We start from the raw sequence: 7,813 nt of genomic DNA, 5'->3' as shown, positions 1-7,813 counted from the left end.
TCTCTCATTTCTGCTTTGATAGGAACACTCATTATCTTTGGGGAGCAAAGCAAAACAAAACAAAACAAAACAGTCCCCTCTCGAACAAAGGCGGGAATAGGGTTCCACTAGCAAATGGAGATGGTTACCATCAGGAAACTTTAGTGTCAGTACTTCAAAATTTAGGTACATTCTCAAAAAAAGCACATTCTCAAGCGAGCTGGCATTTCTATAAATGCTAGAGAACTGACTCTTGGATGGAACATGCCTGATTTTATTGGGATAGCGATAGTATTGGTTGTGTGGACCAGTGGTTCTCAAACCTTCATGTGTCGCCGAATCACCTGAAGGCTTGTTAAGCACGGAGTATTCTGGGACCCGCTCTCAGGGCTCTGATCCAGTAAGTCTGGAATCGGCCCCAAGAATATGCATTTCTAACTCATTGTTCTCAGTTGATGTTGATGCTGTGAGTCTGGAGACCACACTTTGAGAACCATGTGTAGGCTGCGTTCTGCACTAGGGCGCCTGGCCGTGGGGTGGAATGTGGATGAAATCCACGGGGTGGCTTGGTCAGAAGACACACAAAGAAGCCCCCTGCAGCCCAGCTGTGAGGGTTTAAGACTGTTATGTTTCAGTATGGAAAAAGCGATTAAACCCACTACTCTTTTTCAAATGAGGGAAGTAGGCTCCATGAGGAAAGCACGTGGGGTGAAACAGGCTTTGGTTGAAATTCTCTTTGGTGACTCTGCTGACATTTCTCAGTGAAGAGACAGGGGAAAATCTCGTTGGCCCTCAAGTCGAGAGACTTAGATTCGAGACCCTGCATTGGCTTTAACCAGTTGTGCAATCTCAGACAACTCACTTAATCTCCTGAATCCTGCCTTCTCATCTGTAAAATGAGAATGTCAGGCTGTGTGATGTTTAAGATCTCTTCCTGCTCTAAAATCCGTTTTGTACGATTCTAAGTCAGAGGAGGCATTTAAATCACAGTGGCAATTGACCAGCTTATCTTTGTGGCAACTGGATGGCTTTGGTGGTTGTTCTGTATTAATGAAGACATATCTTAGTGATCCAAATTTTCTCTGAAATTGAATGCAAAGTCTCTAAAAGTCCCTATCACACAGTATTTAATACTATTCTAAACTTTCCCTTTCTTTTCTTTACTCCTACTGTTAATGATTCTTTGACAAAATTTAAGCAATTTGTTTTCAGTTCAGATTTAGAAAATCTGTTATTTTTTTGGGAAATGTGGTAAAAATTTAGACCCATTCTTTGGTACTTATAATCCCAGCTCTTACTCTGGTTGTTTATGTGTTTTGCCACCAGATAGCAGAATTACTCTTGTTATAATCTTTTACTTCTTGGATGGGTTTCTTTTTTGGAGATTTTTTGATAGAGAAATGTAGGAGAGGAAGTCCTGTTTGCTTTGTTATCTGAGGATCATAGACAGTGGAGAAAAAAGCCTTCTGGAAGTGAATCTACTTGAAAATGCTGGCCAAAATGTAATCAGGAAAAAAAAAAGGCTTGAATGGGCTTTATCTTGCAAAATAAAATTAAGAGTTATAAAAATATGTTCAATCGTGCTTATATTTTAACAAAATTTAGATTTTATTTTAAACTGTGTACCAAAAAATGAGCCAAGTTTTTTTTTTGTTTTTTTGGCAGAATCCAACTTGTGTTCTGTTGGTCCAGCTCTGTTTCCTGGAGGAAGAGTTGCTGTCTTGGCTTATTTGCATAGTATGAAAGAAATGAAAGAAATCATTTTTGTAAAATTATTTAAAGACTTTATCAATGTTTACGTAGGCATCCCTTAGTTCTCTGACATGTGAGTCAATCTCTGTGGAATCACGCTGTGTTGTCATACTTGTTGAAATTTCTCTCCTTCGGTTGTTGACTGAGTTAACTCTTTCCGATTGTTTTGGTCCTTGGCTTTGCAGGTGCTATAAATAGTCTTATGATAGCCTTTTGCTTGTCTTCATGGAATCCTGGATTTTTGGTAAGATATGCAATTTTTATTGGTTGCTTACAAAAGCATGTTAACCTGAAATATGGGGATAGACATTAGGGTTTAGTGGAAAAGGACTGATTTTCTAGGAGAAGCTTTACTTATGTTGTATTTAAACAATCAGCCTAAAATCAGTTTGTGTATATGTATGTGTGTGTGTGTGTATACTGCATAAGAAATATGCAGGCTTTCAGCACATCTGTTTCATAGTTTAAAAGCATTTTCAAATTCAATTTTGTTTGTTTATCAAAAGCATCCAAAAGCCTTATCAGTTAGCTTTTGCTATAAACATATGTATATGAAATTGTCCCAAGACTCAGTGACTTAAAACAACAATCGTTTGTCCACATGAATTTGCAGATTGTCTGGGTATTAGCTGCTACAGAGTATATATAGGTAGGAAGGATTTTTGAATGAGGATTAGTTTTATAAGAGGTCAGTTCCCTAGGAAATTTTTTGTGGTATGATATCTTTTCTTTCTAAGAAGCAAACTTCAATACTGTCTGGGTTCTAATCCTGGTTCTGCTCCATCCTGTGTTATCTTGGATAATTTACTTAACCTTTGATGCCTTCATTTCTTCATCTGTTAAGTGGAGAAAATAATAACACTTATTTCATCATTTTTTATGAGGATTGAATAAGGTAAGCAACCTAGTACATGTGGAGTGTTTATTAAATGTTCACTTTTCTTGTTATTAAGAGAAAAAGTTCTCTGATTACGGTTAAAAGGCTAATGAGTTGGGTAGTGGGGAAGAGAAAAGCACAGAGTTGGAGAAAGAGGTAGGGTTTGAATTTATCTCTGGTCCTCTTATCATATAAATCAAGGAAGTTGTAGGATGAACATTTTACTTTATTTAACAAATGTATTTAAAGTATTTATGGGGGAGGGTAATAGCTCAGTGGTAGAGTGCAGGACTAGCAAGCACGAGGTCCTGGGTTCAATCCCCGTTATCAGTCAGGAGACAGTGTGTTGTGTAGCAAAAGATTTTAGAAGGTTTATTTAGAAAAGGAAAAGTACACCTCCAAGAACGGGGTGGGGGGGGGCTGGCTGATGCAAGGGAGGAAATGCGTGGTTTTTGTCTCCCCTTTCTCTTATACCCTTGCTTAGAGGTGGTCTCTTGATTGATTGACAGCTCTTGTCCCTGGAGTGCTTAGTCATGTTTGGGACCTTTGTGCATGTCCTTACCCATGTTGCACACAGGAAAACCCACGGGGGGCCCTAAACCACAATGTTAATTATAATACATTGAACATTGGGTCATGTCCGCTTAAGTCCTTTCTGCTACCACACAGTTGTGGCTGTGGGGTTCTAACTAGTTTCTTGCTAGCACTTACTTAGAAGGAGTGAAGTCCCTTTATGCTGGAGTTGGGCATACCACCATCTTCCGGGCCATCCTCCCTCTCCACCTATCTGCCTAGTATCCCCACTTATGTACCTACCTAACAAAAACAAAAAAAAAAGAAAAAGAAAAAGAATGATTTTTTAAAAAAATTTAAAAAATCGTTACTATATTTTCTTAATTAATAATAATAATATAAATATATTGAATATTTAATAAATACAGTGCCATTTACTGTGTGCCAGGCTTTTCCCAAGAACTTAATAAGTATTAACTTACTTAATTCTCGTATCAACTGTAGGAGGCAGATATGATTATTGTCTCCAATTTAGAGACAAGGAGATCCAGGCACAGGCCAGAGACGTCATCCAGCTTCCCTGGGGTCACACAGCTGGTGAGTGCCAGGTGCACGGGGTCTGGATGCAGAGTCTGTGGTCTTTAGGCTGTGGGCTTTTCTATTACAGAGAGCAGCATCTCAGCAGTCGGAGGTGGTATATGGTCCTGGATAGAGGTATTTAATTTACGTAATGTGTTTTGAGGATTTGACTTTATTCTTTCCTTCTGAACATGTCGGTTTGAAGCAGTTTTCTCTTCTGTGTCCATCTCGTCTTGTGTTTTCCCCTCTTTGCCGATTATTCCGGGATGGGAAAGAGTCCATGAGTGTGAACAGCAGGCTACTAGAGGTTCCCTTCAGAAAGATGGGGAGCTTCTGGGGCTGGCTGACTTTCCATTCTCTTCTGTATGAGGAGCAGAATCCTGATCACCACATCAGGTTCTTTTTGCTCTTCAGTATTAGGATTTTTATTGCTAACTTAAAGAATATGGGATGAGTGAAAACAAACTCTTCCATACCAAGAAAAACACACCATGCGAATAAACCTTCCCTACTAAAACTATGTTCACACAAGGCAAAGGATGATGTTTGTAAATCTAACCGAATTGAACTTCACTTTGGTGCCCTTTGAGGGCCATAGTTTAGACACGAGGGGTATGCAGTTCTGAAATGCTATCCTGTGGGCCAGCATTGCAAGTAATTACCCATTTTTGTTCTAAGATTATGACTTATAATAAACTTAGTTGAAGCTCTGAAATAGTCACATGAAACTGCAGTAGCCATGGGCAGGCTGGTCAGCATGTGCTGTGATGCGCAGTATTTGGAATCCCATATTTTTATTTAGTTTTGTTTATATTTCAGCTGAAGCACTGCTCTCTGATCCAACAAAGATGGGGGGGGTTTATTAAAAATTTAACACGTATCTCATAGCAGTATTTACTTTAATGTGGTAAATCAAGAAATTCTTCTTTTTCTGAATGAGATATGTTGGTAAGATAAACTCAATGCTATAAGATAAATATTAACTTTATAATGAAAACTGCAGAATCCCTTGTCTGTATCTCTCCAGGGAGATGGAAACCATCCAGGCTACTGGCTCTACCTTGCGTGAGAGGTAACGGTTCAGATTTTAATCCTTAATTAGCTGTCCTGGCTCCCTTTATAGTGACACCTCATTGGGTATGCTCTTCAACTTCTAATTTTAAAAATAGTGAATATGTTTACTCATGCGAAAGACTAGCTGATTCAGAAGTTACCGAAGTCCAGCCAGGCACTTTTACATGCAATAGTCCATGGAGGAAACGCAAGCTTGGATAAGGCAGAATTCCTCAGGGAAAAGGAGATTTTGAAAGTTTTGAAGTTAAAAAAAAAAAACTCCTAGGAACGCTGGTGAACATGACCTAAAATCCAATTAGAAAATGTTTGAGTGGAGTTCAAAGGACACCTGTGACCGTTTTGATAAAGTTACTGTTCTAGAAAGAAGGGAAATATACTACTTTTCGCCACGGTGACTGTCCATGTACGGGTACCTTCATGCAGTGGCACCGGTCATGAATCCTGTGTGTGACCTATTAATAACAGCAATATGAATGAAATGTGCTGCCTAGAAAATGAGGTTGCCTGGCTCTCATAAAATACCATTTTCTTTTCATAATTTACGGGATGTGTTGTCCAAGGTGATGAAGTATTTCATGTTGGTCAGTTTGGGTTCTGCAGAGGCCTAATACTATGTGGAATATTTTTAATGGTTGACTGATAAAACATTGTTTCCTGCAACTCAGCCCTTTTTTTTTTTTAATTATAAACATCAAGGCTACAAACACAATTTCTTACTTGGTTTATCTCTTGAGTAGTTACAGATACTATCAGAGACCTAAATGAATCAACCAAGCAACTACTTGTTTTTATTGTGTGCTGTTTAACCTGTGAAAAATTTAGAATTAAAGACGTGGTCCTTGCTTTCAAGAGGCTAACAGTCTTGGAAGCAAAAAATTAATTCCATGTAAAAACTATGCTAATCAACCAATTTTATTAATTTTTTTTATGTTGAACTGGTTGTGATTTATTACATCAGTTCTTTTTTTTTTAATTGAAATATTGTTGACTTACAATGTTGTATTAGTTTCAGGTTAGTTTCAGGTATATATATGGAATCTAAAAAAATGATACAAATGAACTTATTTACAAAACAGAAACAGACTCAAACAATTTATGGTTACTGAAAGGGAGAGGTTGGGGAGGGATAAATTAGGAGTTTGGGATTAACAGATACACACTACCATATATAAAACAGATAAACAATAAGGACCTACTGTATAGCACAGGGAACTACGTTTAGTATCTTGTAATAACCTATAAAGAGAAAGAATCTGAAAAGCAATTCCATCAATGTTTACATAGTTAACGCCTGTAGGGAATCACACTCAAGATAAATATGTTCCTAATCTTCCTTCAAAGTTCATGCTTGTTGAGTGACTAGCAGGAAGGATGGGGTGCAAAGAGTAGAGGTGAAATGCTTTGAGCATTTAGAGCTCATCCAGTGTGTACAATAGAAGATAGAAAGTTTCCATCTTTTAAAAAGCAGTTTGTTGGGGGAGGGTATAGCTCAGTGGTAGAGAGAGTCCTTAGAGCGCTTAGCATGTGCAAGGTCCTGGGTTCAAGCCCCAGGACCTCCAAAAAATAAATACATGAAACTCGTTTTTTACCTCCCCTTTACAAAAAAAAAAAGTAATTTGTGTATTTTCAAAGCGTAAGAGTGCTCAAATTATATCCATTCTTGGAGATTTGCAAGGTGCTTTACAAAACATGAATGGTATAATCGTTTCCAAATATTCTGTGTAAAGGAATTTTGCAAAAATTCTGTTTGACGTCCTATGAGTGCTTGATCTTGTTCTCTTTTGACACTTACCATGTCCTCTCTGTCCTTTCCTTCTGTAATAGGGCAAATATTGGCTCATCTCTCTTTGCTTTTTCATCCCAAGTCTATACGTGTTATATAAGAGTAGGTGGGATCTCAGTCAGAATAAGGCACGGGGGGACACAGATGAGTATGGGATGTGTTCTTGTATCTGTCCTGGATTTTTGGGGGAGACAGAAAGTGAAGGGATTTGGGCTCACAGATAAGGCTCCAGAACAGTGGCTGGGAATGTTGGGAAGGACTGGGCACACTCACGTGGTGATGTGGATGACTGTCGTGGTGCCAGTCATCCTTCATTTTATCAAAAAAGGTTTTCATTTACGTTTCTGTCTTCCCTGCCATACCTTTAGTTCTTCTTGGGAAAAACCTATTTGTCATTTTGCAGGTCAAAAAAAAAAAAAAAGAAAGAAAGAAAAGGTCCAATATCAGCAATTTCAAATGGTTCCAATAGAAGATAATACACTGCCTGAGATGGAAACATTGAATTTTTCCCACCATCTCTGCCCGCCGCCCCCAGCAGAGTGAATTTAGGCAAGTCTCTTCATCTGGATAAGCCTTATTTTCCACACCTGTAAAATGGGGCAAAATATACACTGTCTCCTAGGGCTGCTGGAAATATCAGATTATTAAGAGGGCACATGTATTTGTGCCTGGCATATAATAAACACAGTCCAAACGGTGCCTATGACATTTCTTATTTGTTGTTTCAACTTACGAGTCTAGCGCCGTCCGTGCCTGTACGAGACACTCAGTAATGTTTGCTGAATTAAAGACCAGCCCAGTTGAAGCCTATGGTTATGGTAAATGCCCAGCAAATACTTCCTGCATGAGCGAGTGGTTCTTGTCCCAGATCAAATGGCCCAGAGAACCACCTGGGAGTTACTCATCGTGGAGTTAGCTCTGAGAATTCTAGCCTGCGGGAGTCCCACTTCAAACAGGGATTCTCATGAAAAGCAAATCAAAAGTGAATTTGAAGGAGAGGCAAAATACATTCTTTCTTATTAGGTCTGCTGTTTGATTTTCATTAGGCATCCTGCCTGATTCTTATTAGGACGGTCCTGATTTCTGTTAGGTCCTGGTCATTTAGGGTCAGTGCTCATGTGCTATATCATGATGTCATTATTTGCCTTTTTTACATACACGATGTAGGTAATGATTCAGGGTTTATTCCAGAAAATAATCCTCAGCACCTAATGCTGATTGGTTTAATGATACAAAAACTAATTTGGAAAGAATGG

The sequence above is a fragment of the Vicugna pacos genome, chromosome 14, assembly GCF_048564905.1.
Source record: "Vicugna pacos chromosome 14, VicPac4, whole genome shotgun sequence".
Classification (NCBI taxonomy): domain Eukaryota; kingdom Metazoa; phylum Chordata; class Mammalia; order Artiodactyla; family Camelidae; genus Vicugna; species Vicugna pacos.
Note: the sequence above shows the minus strand (reverse complement) of the source record.